Source organism: Thamnophis elegans, chromosome 4 (genome assembly GCF_009769535.1).
Source record: "Thamnophis elegans isolate rThaEle1 chromosome 4, rThaEle1.pri, whole genome shotgun sequence".
Lineage (NCBI taxonomy): Eukaryota > Metazoa > Chordata > Lepidosauria > Squamata > Colubridae > Thamnophis > Thamnophis elegans.
The window spans coordinates 78,875,955-78,889,219 of record NC_045544.1 but is presented as its reverse complement, the minus strand read 5'-3'; positions in this window follow the sequence as shown (position 1 = coordinate 78,889,219).

The following is a 13,265-nucleotide window of genomic DNA, read 5'->3' as shown; positions in this document are numbered from 1 at the left end:
TCATTTCCAGCAGAGATTTCAAGGTTTTGGGTAGAAAGCTAACTGTGCCTCTGACAGTCTTCTTCCAACTTGGTGCTGTATAGATAGATACATGGCTTTCAGCAATAATTCCCAGTTATCCATTTGGAAGAGAGAAAATTAGGGAAGGTGATGTGGCAGAAAGAGATGCTCTGATGGACACAGGTGTTGCAAATCTCAAGGTTAGGGAATTTGGTCTGTTTCCAATTTAGCAGATACTGAGAAACCTCCGGGGTAATTAAGATATCTGTCTCCCAGTGAAAGTATAAATGGGGTAGATCTGTTAGGCAACAACAAAGGGTACTGATGTGTTTATGCTGTGTAACTATCCACAGCTATGTGGATGAAGGAGCAGTTGGAGATAGGATTCTAGGAGGCAGCAGGAATGTTCAACTCAAGACCCAACAGGAGCATGCAGGTTCCCTTCACACATATGTGCTAGTCATGTGCTAGGGAGCGGTGCTCATCTCTGTTTCTAAGCCAAAGAGCCAGTGCTGTCTGAAGACATCTCTGTGGTCATGTGACCAGTATGACCAAACACCGAAGGCGCACAGAATGCTGTTATCTTCCCACCAAAGGTGGTTCCTATTTTTCTACTTGCATTTTTACATGCTTTCGAACTGCTAGGTTGGCAGAAGCTGGGACAAGTAATGGGAGCTCACTCCGTTACATGGCACTAGTGATTTGAACTGGTGAACTGCTGACCTTTCTGATCAACAAGCTCAGCGTCTTAGCCACTGAGCCACCGTGTCCCTTAAAAGGAAAAGTACACAGATGGAAACATTTAGAAAGGACAGACTGGGAGTTAGCAAAACAAAAAAAGCTTGGCCAAAGTGCTGGACTTCTAAGAATCCTAGGAAAGGAAATTTCTCCCGCTTTCCTCATCCAATCCCAGAAATGAAAGTACTTAAAGTAATTGCTAACAGAGTGAGCAAAGCAAAGTAGAGATAAGGTGAATCAGGGATGAAGGGAGAGAGACAATTAAGAAACTGTAGAAAGCTCTGTGTACATGTTTTACATTTCTATAATAGAAGTTGGCACACATTATTTATTTTAAAAGCCCTGTAACAATGTATGCATCATTGTCTTTTAGAGAAAAATGTCTATGTGTTTTGTGTATATTTAAAGAAAAATGTGTATGTGTTTAAAGTTTGCCATCCGCAGACGTTATTTCAAGACTTCATATTTGAATAGCATTACAATGAGCAGGAGTAGAAATGTGCGTTTATGTGTTGACTTTACCTTTTGTGTCCATGGAACCGTATAGAATAGTGATGGCGAACCTTTTCGGCACCAAGTGCCCAAACTGGAATGCTAATGCATGCACATTCATGCGTGCACTTGCATGTGCCAGAGCACTGGCCAGTGGTCTTCACATGTGCTAAAGAACCGGAAATCCAAAATCCAACTGGTTGTTGTGCGCATGCCTGTTTTTTGGTCATTTTCCAGGCCGTTTTTCAGGCTGTTTTTCAATCTAAAAACAGCATGAAAATGGCCCCCAAACTGGCCTGTTTTTGACCAGTTTTCAGGCTGTTTTCATGCTTTTTTCAGGCCATTTTTTGGTGCTCTGGTGCTTCAGTGCCCGCAAAAACCAGCTGACCAGTGCACGTGTGCACACTGGAAACCAGAAGAGCAGCTGGTAATGGTGTGTGTGCCCACAGAGAGGGTTCTGCATGCCACCTTTGGCAGGCATGCCATAGGTTCGCCATCATGGGTATAGATCCTTATTTGAGCTTTCTCCAGAGAGATACTACTGGAATCATACAAGAAAAATTCCCAAAGATTTTTATTCATTTGGCTGTTACTACCTTCCTACTGATTGTGTTATGATGGTAAACTGAAAGTAATAAAATATATCACAGCATGATATGAATTTATGGATTAATTTCCAAGTATTTATATCCCTCTTTTAAGTTGAATATTTTCACATATCATAATTTTTACATGCATACTCAAACTCAAATGTATGGTAAGTCAAATATAGGAACAGAAGGAAATTTTCCAAGTGTACTATATAGAATGGATATCATGGCAACAAAAGGATAGAAAGTGTTACAAGTTTGATTGCATTGATTGACAAGAATGCAAATTACCTCCATTCTTAGTTGATGAAAGATGATAAAAACTGGGCTATCAGACTATCCTCTGATCTCTAGCTTTGGAGTTGTAAATTCAAAGCAGTGCAAATGCTCTTCAGGGGTGTCAAACTGGTGGCCTGTGTCATGTGCAGGCCACGCCCACCCCACTTCTGCGAAGGGGGAAAACATTGCAATATGTCATGTGATGCCGCGAGTTTAGCACCTGTCCTCTACAACATTATGATTCCAGAAGAAAACAAACAAAAACCAAAACAAGATGATATATCCAAAGTTCAGATTCTGGTTTTTACCATGAAGATGGGAAGATAGATCGAGGGTTACTCATCATTAGAATATCCTAGTCCCAAGACCAGCAGGTTCTGTCAGGTTCTGTAGAACTGGTAGCAGAAATTTTGAGTAGTTCGGAGAACTGGCAAATGCCACCTCTGGCTGGCCCCAGAGTCGGGTGAGAATGGAGATTTTGCAGTATCCTTTCCCTGGAGTGGGTTGGGAATGGAGATTTTGCAGTATCCTTCCCCTGGAATCGGGTGGGAATGGAGATTTTGCAGTATCCTTCCCCTGGAGTCAGGTGGGAATGGAGATTTTGCAGTATCCTTCCCCTGGAGTCAGGTGGGAATGGAGATTTTGCAGTATCCTTCCCCTGCCATGCCCACCAAGCCACACCCACAAAACCGGTAGTAAAAAAAGATGAATTTTACCATTGCCCAAGACAGTTTGGTTGCAAAAGTGTAAATAAAATTGAAAACTTTCAAATGTGCCTTTTTCTTAAACTGTAATCCCTTCCATAGGCATACCATATTTCCTTGCTCAGAAACAATTATGAGCTGATCTGCAGTTTCCCTTGCCAGTGGCATTCTCAACATGTAGACAGTGGGCAACCACTAATTATGTACACCAACATATAATTCTCTGCTCCGTTTTAACTACAAATTTCATAGGGACTTTTGGGGAATTTCTTGTTTCATCTACTGATGATACTATTGATGATCCAGATATTAGACACAATCACTTTAAGCATACTTAAAACAGCCGTTTGGATTACCAAGCTGTAGTAAAAATGAAGCAAACAGGCAGAAGGCTGGAACTCCACTGAGCAAACCCAGGGGCTCATTTTTAAAGGATCTTCTTGTGTACTTTGTGTTACCTCCATCAAGAGTTAGAATAAGCAGTGATTCCTTGTGGACAGCTTTCATGATTTTCTGCAGGCAACATTGATTTGATTTGCCTAGACTTGGAGACTTTGCTTTGGAGACAGGTTATAGGGAAAGAATTTTAGTAATTGCTTATCCACACATACAGGCTCCTTCCAGGTCATAGATCTTGAACCTATAGATGGCTTTGAGGAGTGATGAGTTTGCTTCTCTTGACTAGTTAAGGTTGGGATTCATTAAGAGGAGAGATCTATGCCTTTTTTAAATGTAGTATGATGTAGAGTGTAAGAAAGATCAAGTTGGTGGAGATATATAAGATCTGACCCCCAAAGCAAGAAGTAAAGCATATCTTAAATACAGAACAAGCAGAAAATATAGGGAAGTGGCTCAGAAACCTTCTAATTCACATGGGTATTAGGAGAGGAGGTAGAACACAATCAGACCAGCAATGAAGAAATCAGTAACCTTGTAGTTTTGAATACCTTTGGATGAAACTCATTACATAGAACTTTAAGTGGGATCTTATCTGGAGCATGGTACTGAGAGGGTTACCTTGGTGGATGATCAGTGTTGGAAACTAGATGCAACTTTTCTTGTTCTCTTGAACTAATGGTTTTTGATGCCATTGATTATGGTGTCTTTTTGAGCCATTGAACATTGAGGCAATGTTATGCAATAGTTCTGGTCCTTTCTATTGAGTCATGTGTAGAAAACTTAGTTAGAGGACTACTATTTAACCTGTAGGTAATCTACCTATGGTATCCTATGGATTCTGTTTTGTTCCCTATGCTGATTATTATCTAACCATTGCTGGGTAAAATAATTCAGAGCTTTAGAGTGAAGTAATATTAATATGTTAATGACTCTTTACTGCTCTCTGCCAACTAACTTCAAGGAAGTAATCAGTACTACTGAAAATTGCCTAATCTTAATAATTTGTTGGATGAGGACTAAAACATTGAAATTAATTCCAGATAAAATAGAGGCAAAGTTGGTAAGAAGCAAAGTATGCTTGGGAACTGAAGCCTATTTTAGACAGGTTTGCAGTCCCTAGGAAGAGCAGCCCCATACATAGTTTGATCATTCTTCTTGATCTCCCAGTTGTTGTTAGATTCATAAGTGGCAGTTGTGAAGAAAATCATGTTTGTATAATTATTGGTAGGAGGCTAACTATAAATCTGCCTAACTTTTGCAGTCAGACTTAACAAAAAAATTCACATCATGTAAACAGTGGTGGAAATGATCTTGACAGAAATAGTCAGGAACTTGTATTTAGACACAGAAGACTCAAACATTTTTTGTGTTCTAGGAAGCAAGATAATATTTGAAAGAGATTTAGGAAAAACACATCCCCAATTCGCTTGGATAGAAGAAGAGGAGAGTGAAACACGGACTTTCAAATTCCTGTCATTATAGCCAATTTCAATACAGTATATTTCTAGTAAAATATACTGTATAGTCTAGATTTTTTTGTAGACTTGATTTTCTGATTTTGGTCTAGCTGGCAGGGATGACAATCATAACTATAATCCATCTTGATAATTACAAGGTGCTTTTCATGAAAGCCACCTCTGAAAAGTATCTGGAAGTTTCAATTGCAATTTTGCTAATCGGTGTGAGGTGCAGGGATCACTGGGTGGATGTCTTTCTTGAAGAATCTGTCCTGGAAACCTGTTACATGATTTAAGATGTTGGTAGTGACAGTTAAAGCTGTAAGTAGCTAAAGGCCTGATCATCTGGAGGACCTCCTTTCCTGTTATGAATGTTCCCAGTTATTAAGTCAGCAGGAGAGGACTTGGTGATGGTATTCCCACTGCCAGAAACTTAACTATCTGGTGTACTGGATAGTTTTTTGTCCTGTAGGGCTCCCAGAATATATAATACTCTCCAAAGTAATAAGCATTTAATTTCTACTATCCCAGTATTTAGGAAATGGAAAAACATGCCTCTTTTTCAAATCTTTTAGCTGTTTAATATTTAAGAACATTTCTTTCATCTTGATATAGACTGTATATTCACTTTAACTGTTGTAAGCCACCTTGAAGAGCCAGTTTTTTCTAGAAGTTAAGACAGTAGGCTAGAAACTAGGAGTTCTAGTCCTGCCTTAAACACCAAGCCAGGTGGGTAACCTTGGGCCAATCACTTTCGCTCAGCCCTAGGAAGCAAGTAATAACCCCCCAAAATTATATCTTGCTAGGAAAACTGCAGGGGCTATTCCAGGCAATCATCAAAAGTGAACCTTGACTTGAAGGGGGAAAGAAGGAGGAGGAGGAAGAGGAGGAGGAGGAGGAGGAGGAGGAAGAAGAAGAATCTTGAGTGCTTAGACAGGAGGTGATATGTAAATATAATAGCTGATGAAATAAAATAAACCTGAAGTGTAAATCTTTTGAATATTTAACCTGAAATGAAATCCAGGTTAAATAAATCCACCCAAATACCCAGGACAAATACAACTCACCTACTATGTAATTAGGCTCCCCCAAAATATTAGGTATAAACCATTATCACTAAAATATTGGCCACCTGTAGTTAGAGCCTTTGGCCAAGGGCCACAAACCTCTCAAGGTCAACAAGGCAAAAGATAAAGGAAATTATGATTCTGACCCTGGAAATATGGATTTTAAAAGGTTCAAATGAAATGGATGCAGAAGCCAAGCAAAACCTGGACTGATCTCAGCACTGTGAGACAGCAAGTCTGCCTGTGTGAACTCCCAAATAAAGGACACTGGGTGGCCAAGCTCAAGGGCAAGTGCAAACTTTAGATCAAAGGCTACAAAGGAATCAATAGCTCTAAAACTGCATTTAGAGTAAGAGAATCAATAGTCTGACTCTGATGAAACTTGGGAAACTTCTTGGTTGTATGATTGGATTAAAACATACTTGCCTTGGCACTGTAAAACTAACAGTGCTGTGGAAAAACTTTGAAAAGAGGTACATTAAACAAACAAAAACTACAGGCAAGATACCCAAGTAATAGAGTTGGCGCTCTCCATGATTATGACATATTTTCCTCCAAACTCCTGCACTGGCTAATTTATAGATAATGCTCTGACTTAGTGGATTAGGATGGAAGCTAATGAGGCATTAATTGGTACCCTCACTTCTCTCCATTTAAGGAACAACTTTGTTTAATTTCATCTGTGTAAAATGTATATAATCCATTGGATTTTGACCCCTTGGCAGCCAGGAGGGTCTTCCTAACTGCATTCAAATTTCACTCTCTAATTACTTTTCCAGAACAGCAGCTGTTCCTTTATCTAAGCTGTCAGAGTGATGCTAAGAAAAAGGCTACATGCACAGAGAACCAGTGTGTTCACATTCTTCTACAAAGCCAGGCATCAAAACAACTTTTTGACTTTCAATTAATGTTTTTTTTAAATAGTAGAAAGAAAAATGCAGCAACGTTAAAACCATCATAAAACAATTGTCAAGGAACTTGTCAGATCTCCCCAGGGACATTTAGATTAGTACTAGCTAGTTACAGCATTAGCTCCATGCATATAAACATCTCACTCAACATGTTTTTTTCTTTGCTAAAAGTATTTTGCTTCTTCCAGTAATCTCAAATACAAAAACATGTACTTTTCTTTCTGCATATTAATTACATAAATTATATAGAGCCCACAGAGAAGGAAAACACCCATTTGTATATCTTAAATACTCAAATGCAAACCACATATCTAGTCTCATGTTTTCCTGTTGCAAAAAGAAATGAAAGTTCTTTTTAACTGAGTGATTATTTAAAACATACGTATTCAATTTCATTATTGCAAATTACCCGCAACTTACTACTTTATCCATGCAGTTTTTTGAATTGTAAATACACATATCTTTTCAAAATTGCATTAGGTTCTAATAGTTAATACTAGTTTAGGAACTTTAGAAGTGGCTATTTCATCAAGGCCAAGTAAAGTTTTTTTTCTTAATTGTGTGATTACACTGGCCTGGCAACCAAATATAGGCTAGTCTACTCAATTGGGTTCCCTATAGCTATCTATTGGTGTGAAAGTTGGATGTTAAAAAAGCAAGACAGGAAGAAAATTGACTCATTTGAGCTCTGGTACTGGAGAAGGCTCCTGCGTATTCCTTGGACAGCAAAGGTGACTGACAAGCAAATACTGGAGTGCATAACACCTGACTTATCACTGGAAGGCAAAATCACAAAACTGTCTCACTTGTTTTGCCATGTCATGCAGGGGAATTCATTGGAGAAAGCAATTATGCTTGGAAGAGTTAGCGGTAAAAGGAAACCAGGCCACCAAAAAACAAGATGACTGGATACCACCAAAGCTGACACCAACCAGAGCATAGAAAAACTCAAGAAAAGTGCAAGATTGGAAGATGTGGAGAAAGTCAGACATGTGAGGTAAGCTCCCTGTTGGGAGAGCAAGTATGTTCAGAGAAGCATTGTGAATTGGTGTTGGAGAACACACAAACCAGCATACAGAGACAGTGCAGTTTAAGTAGGCTTTTACTTTCGTGGAAATAGAGGTATCAGAGTCCATCAAACAGTCCAAGTCATACATGGATAAGACAGTCAGTCATCAATGTCTTTCAGTTAAGGGATAATCCAAATAACATCATATAATCAGTTCAGTACTCAAAGTTTGCTAGCAGTTGCAAAACTTACAATAGCTCATGGCACTTTCTTACAGCCAGTTTCCAAAAACACTCAGATCAGATCAGCCTAGCATCTAATGAACAGAGAGCTAACAGTCATTCTGGCTCCCTCTTATGGTTGATTGAGGAAAACAGCAACCAATCACATTTTATAGTATGATTTAAAGAAACAGGTATAGCATTCTTACATGATTTATATATTGCCAACCCAACTGTTAGATTATATTCCTAACAAGACATGATGGGATGGATAACATGATCAACATCATCCTTGCCATTGCTAGTCCAAACTGTTTCACATATTTAGGAAAAATATTAGCAATAAGCTAGTCTTATTGCTAATATTAATGCCTTTTTGGGGGATCCATGAACTCCAGAATAATGATTTGCCAGCAGTCTTAAACACTGGGTTATCTCATAATCCCATCCTTAAATAGGAGCTCATATAATGTTTAGTTCTTCTGTTCACCATATTCCAAATATGTTTTGCAGCTTGTAATTTGGGGAAAAAACAACTGAATCATGATGAAAGCTGAAGCTGTGACTCTGCCATGATATTGAAGAGACAGAATAATAGCTTTCTAGTCAAACCCATTATAATTTTTGAAATAAAGCCCTTGAATTCCAGGAAGCAATAGAGATCAACAAATAGGTTCAGTGGGATAATTGAAAACTGGGGGAATTAATCCCTCTCCATCCTTATATGATCATAACTTTAATTAGAAAAACTTAGGGGTGTGCCCATTTGATTAAAAAACTTTCTCAATATTTTATCCATCTGTTGACTTTATAGGTATTATGTCTTGAATAACATGCATCAATCTTAGCATAACATTCATTTTAACAACATTTATTTTCCCCCATAAACTGGCAAATATTGCTACATTATAGTCTTTTCCAGTTGGCCAGACGGGCAGCAAAGGACATAGTTTTGTTATTGCAGTTTATCCCTTTCGGCAATTACATTCTGTGCTGCCTAGTCTTGGCAGTGAATACCATAAATGTTACTTTGCCATTGCTTTTCCTCTGTGTTTTTTGCTTATTGCCAAACTAGGCATGCAAATTAGATCACCCTGCACCCAGAATGACTGTGAATAGGATGACAGCCTTATAACTTTACATAAAAAACAAATAAACAGACTGAGTTTGGCAACTGAGAGGAGTTAGTTGACTCCTATGCATTCCTGGAGTCCTTTTGATTTGGATTTGATGTTTAGTTTGCTGGATCAATTAATCCAGTTTTATATCTTTCCACAATACCTTTAACTCCATCACTGATCCAGTTATGGAAATTGAGAATCCGTGGATAACAAGAGTGGCATCTAAGTTTCTGAGATCAGGAAAATAAGAGATATGACTCTCAATTCATCTGTGCAGAATGCTTCTTGTGTGAATAACTGCAACGTAATTTTAAAAAAAAATGTATTTGGAAAAAAAAGTCTAGGGATTACAGAAAAGAAACAAAATACATAGATTGTTAACAATTTTGGCTTATGTTTGTATTGCATAATTGCAAGCATGCAGGGAATAAATAATTGTTTCAATTGGTGGTGGGGGGTTTAGAAAATGATGAGATTGACTCTAGAATTAAGCTGAAATTTAGTATGTACGGAAGGTTGTCAAGTGAGAAAAAGAGGAACAAAGGAGTCTATTATTATCTTTTTCTATTATCTCTTAATTCCCACATTTCTCTCTTGCGCTACTTTTCTCTCAGCCATCTCTCTTTTAATAATTACAATAATCAACATACTAACGATAACAGAAATCATCTATTGCAAGATAACTAAACAAATGGTGTCCTATCTCTTCAGCACTGGGCTCACTTACTGCAGATATACCAATGTTCTAATGGCAAAGCCAATATATTTTTAAATTAAAAAGTGCACGTGGTGACATCTAAAATGTGCAGTTGTACAGCATTTGTTATCTGGCACACTGGATAAGGGGTGGAAAGAAGAGAGAGAGGGAGAGAGAGAGAGAGAGAGAGAGAGAGAGAGAGAGAGAGAGAGAGATCTGTGACAACTTTAAATATGATCCAAATCTCAGGCTAAATCAATATCTGGCAGGTTTTATTTGCTACATTAACAAAGCTACTAGCATAGGGGATTTAAATAAAAAATTTGAACAGACATATCCACCTTCATCCTGGCAGGTGACATGAGCTAAGGATTAAAGTAATACCTGCTCTTGTTCATAAGGGTGACCTTGATGACCCAAGAAATTAGAACACATTAAGATCTTCTGTGTTGTGTTGGGTCTATGACTGGTTGCACATCATGCTAAGCCTTAATGTAGGTTGTGCTTTTATGGCATATGTTATATTGTCTTCTATTGCTTTTACAGCTTAGCTCAATTTTTAAGACCAGTTATTGGAGTTTGTAAACCACTATTCATTTTACAGTAGTTATAACCCACCCCAGCCCAATAGAAGTCTGGAGGGTATATTAGATTAAAAAACATTGTAATAATGAAATAAGTTGACTAGAAAGGGAAATCCATGATAAAATCCAAGACAGGCTTTCATAATCAATCAACCAGTGCCAGAAGCATATTGGAATAAAAAAAGTTTTAACTTGTTTATAGTATTGCAGCAAAGCTCAGATTCCATATATTTCTGTGAAAAGAGTTCAATAAGGTGGACTTGATAGTTCTATTTGTGTGAATTAGTCATTAAAAAATAAAACAAAACAAACCCTACTCTAATCAAACTGTAGCTTATCCCAGATCTGTGAACTGAATTTATTTAATTTATTTATTTATTTAGTCACTCATGTATGTACAAGATAACAGGAATAAGAATAAATATGAATAGGTACGCAGGAAATGGGTAGAAATAAATGGGGATAGGGACATTAGGCATGCTGATGCACTTATGCACCATATAACTTTATATAACATTATATAACATATAACCTTCTGAGAAGGTGTAGCTTATAAATCAGGTGATTAAAGATTTATGTTCCATTTGTTTTCAATATACCTTAAATTTTGGGCCACCATCTACTATGTTGTGCTCTTGATTTTGGTATGTTTCTTTACATGATTTTTTTAAAATAAAAAAAAAATGTATGTTATTTTTTTTTGAAAAAAACAAATCAGAAATAATTTAATTAATTAGTTACGTGGAATAATAAACGGGAGAACAGGTGCCTGTCAATACTTGTAGGTGGATCATTAGCTTTTTGACAGATAAGAAGCAACAGGTGAAACTAGGGAAAATTACATCTAATACCCAGCAATCAGCACAGGTGCGGCTCAGGGCTGTGTGCCTTCTCCATTGCTCCTCTCTATACTAATATTGCATCTTTAGGGATCCTTCTGTTAAAGTAGTGAAGTTTGCAGATGACAAAACATTCATTGGTCTTCTTTTAAGGCAGTGATGAGTTTTCATATAGACAGGAGGTTGAACAACCAGTTCTATGGTCCAACTGGAACAATATGGAGCTGAACATGCTTAAAACTATAGAGATGAGAGTGAATTTTAGGAGGAGCCCTTCTATTCTACCACCTCTTACTACGTATATTTGACAGCACAGTATCAGCAATAGAAACCTTCAGGTTTTGGGGTTCTATAACCTCCCAGGATTTGAAATGGGCACCTAACAGTAGAACCAGCATTTTAAAAGCACAACAAAGAATCTTCTTCCTGCGTCAACTCAGGAAGTTCTGACTACCCCAGGACCCATTTTACAGAGGAATTATTGAGTCTGTCATTTTTACTTCTATAAATGTCTGGTTTGATCCAGGAACCAATGGACGGTTAGGACTGCAGAAAGAACAATTGCAACCTCTTGCAAAGAAGAGCTGTATTTTGTGAGGGCCAGAAGGAGGGATGAGAAAATATCTACTTACCCCTGATACCCTAGATATAAACTGTTTAAACTCCTCCCCTCAGGATGCTGATATAGGGCATTGCATGCCAAAACAACTAAACCCAGGTACACTATCTTCTCTCATGCTAGCACTCTGCTAAATGCCTAATTCTCACAGTTCTGTCTAATATCTATGTACATTTACCCATGTTGTATGGCTGTAGTATTCTTATTATTATTTTATTTACTACCCTTTCTTATTGGTGTTATGATAATGATTATTATTATTCTGTTGCCTTGCATGTGCAGTGAGAGCTTCTGCACTAGAGACAAATTGTTTGTGTGTACTTGGCTAAGTATTCTATTCTATTCTATTCTATTCTATTCTATTCTATTCTATTCTATTCTATTCTATTCTATTCTATTCTATTCCATTCCATTCCATTCCATTCCATTCCATTCCATTCCATTCCATTCCATTCTAAAAAGTTAGAGCTGGTGAGATCCAATTTTGGAGCAGATCTGATTATGGATCTCCTATCCCTGACTCCGTAGAACCTTCCATTATTAGCATGTGTCCAACATCTGGTCTGCATTGTAGGGAAAGTTTAAAAAAACCTAAAATAGTTGTCATCTTCAGCCATGCTTTTCACCCAGGAGGAAATGCAAATCAACTTTAGAGCTACACTAAAATAAATATTTCCCATTGAGCACAATTGAAAAAAAAAACCAGTAGTGTGGAAGATAAGTGAATCAAAACACTTCTCTGAATTCCATTCTACTCATAGGAATCCAGCAGGTTTATCATTTCTCATTGGAGCCAGCACTTAATGTTTGGAAAAAACTACTTCTTACAAATGAATATGACACTATATAAGACCATCATCTGGAAAAAGAAGGAAAAAGAAGGGAGGAACTGTTTACTTGTTCTCAGGCAATAAACTTCTGAAATCCTTCCAGTTATGGAATCTAATAAGGCTGTACCTAACCATTTTCTTGCTTTGAGGTGATGTATTCAATGATACTTTCCTTCCCTTAGTTGAAGTGCAGAGTACCCCTATTGGCTACATTATTTTGGGCACTTGAGGCAAAACATCCCACCATTATGTCTTCTTTATTTTATTTATTTATTCATTCGATTTGTGTGGCCCATCTTGTCTAGAGGCATCATTGCTGGTAGTAAACATTCTACAATAATACATTAAAGAATTTGCTGTCTTGTGTATCATGTATTACCCTATCTGAGTTATTAGATTCTGCCTAATAGTAGAGCTGACAAGAAGCAACTCTGCCTAAATCAAAAATAGCTTTTAAACCAGCCAGTACTTCATGCAAAAGATCAGCACTTTTAAAGTTCTTTCCAGAACTATAAACTTTACAGGTACTGTGTGACCGCATTATGTTGCCATTTTTATTCTTCCCTATCCAATGAAGTTTTTCAGGATAAAATTATATAAAGGAATGCAGGAGGATGAAGTTTTCAAATGGGTCAGAATAATATTCATTATTCAGTGCCATTCTATGAATGATACAGTTGGGCAGATACTGAAAAGATGTTGTTGATT